The sequence below is a fragment of the Phragmites australis genome, chromosome 19 (assembly GCF_958298935.1).
Source record: "Phragmites australis chromosome 19, lpPhrAust1.1, whole genome shotgun sequence".
In the NCBI taxonomy this organism is placed as follows: Eukaryota; Viridiplantae; Streptophyta; class Magnoliopsida; order Poales; family Poaceae; genus Phragmites; species Phragmites australis.
The window spans coordinates 24310001-24313032 of NC_084939.1; positions in this window are offsets into that span (position 1 = coordinate 24310001).

Consider the following 3032-nt stretch of genomic DNA (forward strand, 5'->3'; position numbering starts at 1 on the left):
CATAGTTTAGCTACTAGATCCTATTTGTACGCATATTCTAGCAATTAGATATAGTATTTAGACATATGTTAGGTATTAGATATATGATTTAGATGTGTTTGATATAGCGACCTGTGAATATTTTGTTACAGTTAAGATTACATGTTGAGTCATGTATGTAATGAATTTTGCATTATTGTAGATGTTATTTTACATAATTTTTTATATTATGTCGCATTAATATTAGAGTTTTTGTCAATGGTTGTCAGGTATGTCTGACCAGTGGCAGTTTAGGATTTTTTTTATAGGGATAGTGAAATAGTATATGGTCTGGAAGAGGTAGTACTCTCCATATTTCAGTCAATGGACAAGAGTATCTCCAAAACTATCCATAAAAGTGTCGGATACTTGTATGTCTGGTTGATGCGGGGTTTGAAAATAGACCATGAGGTTCAAGAGATGACCATTATTAGATGTGTTTGATATAGCGACCTGTGAATATTTTGTTGCAGTTAAGATTACATGTTGAGCCATGTATGTAATGAATTTTGCATTATTGTACATGTTATTTTACATAATTTTTTATGTTCTGTCGCAATAATATTAGAGTTTTTATCAATGGTTGCCAGGTATGTCTGACCAGTGGTAGTTTAGGATTTTTTATAGGGATAATGAAATAGTATATGGTCTAGAAGAGTTAGTACTATCCATATTTCAGTCAATGGACAAGGGTATCTCCAAAACTATCCACAAAAGTGTCGGATACTTGTATGTCTAGTTGATGCGGGGTTTGAAAATAGACCATGAGGTTCAAGAGATGACCATTAGAATTGTGGGTAACCGTCTGAGAGATGGTGTGTACTGGGAGGTGTACTCGCTCAAGGAAGATGAAGTGTGGAAGAGGAAGCTGCAGGAAGTTATGCATAGAGGTTGGTTTCCTATGTTACTTGTGCAATGGAAGAATAAAGAGGTAGTTGGAGAGATGAAGGATGGAGAGTACACAGAGGAGGAAGGTGATGAGGAAGAGTACGATGAGGATGTCAATCCGGATGGTGCATATTCATCGGATTATCCGACTGAACCGACCGGTGAGGTAGACGAGGGGGAATGAATCCCTTCTCTAATTGAACAGATGGATCATGATAATCTTGAGGCTGACGAATCTTCTAAGTATGACATCTCGGATGATGAGGACGATACTCCTATTCCCACAGACTGGAACAATCCCAACTTTAACAACCTTGTAGTGAATGATGGGTATCATGTTCCCTAGGAGTATCCGCAGAATGAGATGATCGAGGGTGCTATGTAACCTACCAGTCAGGCCATGAAGGAGGTTGTGACTCAAAGGGCGACATCGCTTCGACAGCAGTTTTATGTTTTCAAGTCAAGAAAGAAGGAATATGATGTCAAGTGCATGAATGAGGGTTGCTCGTAGCGAGTGTACAGCTTTAAGGGGAAGTGAGTTGAGTATTGGGAGGTGTCGATTGTTGTCAACCATACTTGCACGGCAGACAAACTTCAGCCCAACCACAGGAACATCACCTCAGCCTTTATCGTCAATGTGATGTACGCCTAGATTGTGAACAACCTGAACTACGAACCAGGATCCATAATTAGATAAATTGAGGAGGAGTAAAATACATTATCAGCTACAACAAGACATGGAGGGCGAAGAGGAAGACAATTGAGATGAGGTTCGTAACCTATGAAGCGACATATGACAATCTATCATATTTATTGCAGATCATTGCTTGAAGAAACTCGGGGATGTATTACGATATTGATAAGTACGCATTGTTGTCCAAACCTGGCAAGTATGTACTAAAGCGATGCTTCTTCGCATTAGGAGCATGTATCGAAGCTTACAAACATTGTTGCCATTTCCTGTGCATCGACGACACTTTCCATTCTAGCATGTACAAAGAACAGATCCTGACTGCTATTGGAGTTGATGGGAACAAACAAGTTCTATTGTTGTCCTTTGCACTTGTGGAGAGTGAGAACATCAGCAGTTGGTATTGGTTCATGTACCGTGTGAGGATGATAATTGTTAGTGCTCGGCCGAACGTGTGCTTTATACATGACCGGCATGCTGGGATGCTCATGGTAATTCAGGATCTGCAAAATGGAACAGACGATGGTTTGATTGGACCTGTATGGCCAGATCTGCAGAGTAGATGGTGCATGAGTCATTTGGGGTGCAAACTTCTTTCACCAATTCAAGAACAAAAACCTCATGAACATGTTCAAGAAGTTGTGCAGTCAGAACCAGCAGCAGAAGTTTGATGCTCTTTGGAAGACATTGGATGAGTTGACGAAGAAGCAAACACATGAGCATGCAAGGAAGCTCGTAGAGGGACCGAAGGATGAACCAGCCTCTTGAGTCCCTGCCAACGGACAATAAAGCTGGCATCACGCAGAGGAATGGGTCATCTACCAGATCATTTAGCGAGTGGATTGAGAATAAGCTAAAGGAGAAGTGGGCTCTTCTGTACGACACAAATAGGGCTAGGTGTGGCAGTATGACTACAAATTTAGTAGAGGTTTATAACTAGGTGATGAAAGGTGTGAGGGGGTTGTCGCTGGTGGGGATTGTAGAATTTATACTTCAAGAGACCTGCAAGTATTTCAAGGATCGCTATGCAATAGCGCACCCGGCGCTAAATGATGTTCGTTTGATTTATGGGACGGAGATGACTAAGTACATGGAAGACAAAATGGAGAAAACACTTACAAGAAATGCACCATTGATGTCCCAAGTGTTAACTCCACGGAAGCAGGTTCTTCTGGCTCAGCTACAGATGGGAGACGTCCTCGTGGTCATCGATCATTGACTTCGTCGAGTTGTTGATGCACACTGGATCTCGAGGCTTGTACAATTTCAATATAACGTTATACATGGCTTGTTTTTTGTATTCGTCACTAAGTTTGATATGTTTGCAGGTTGCGTGATGCTGGACTACTTCCGTTGTGTTGGCTGGTAGAGGTGGACGCGTTAGTTGGGGGCTCGAAGGCGGCCACACAATTCAACTACAACCGGGCTCAACTCG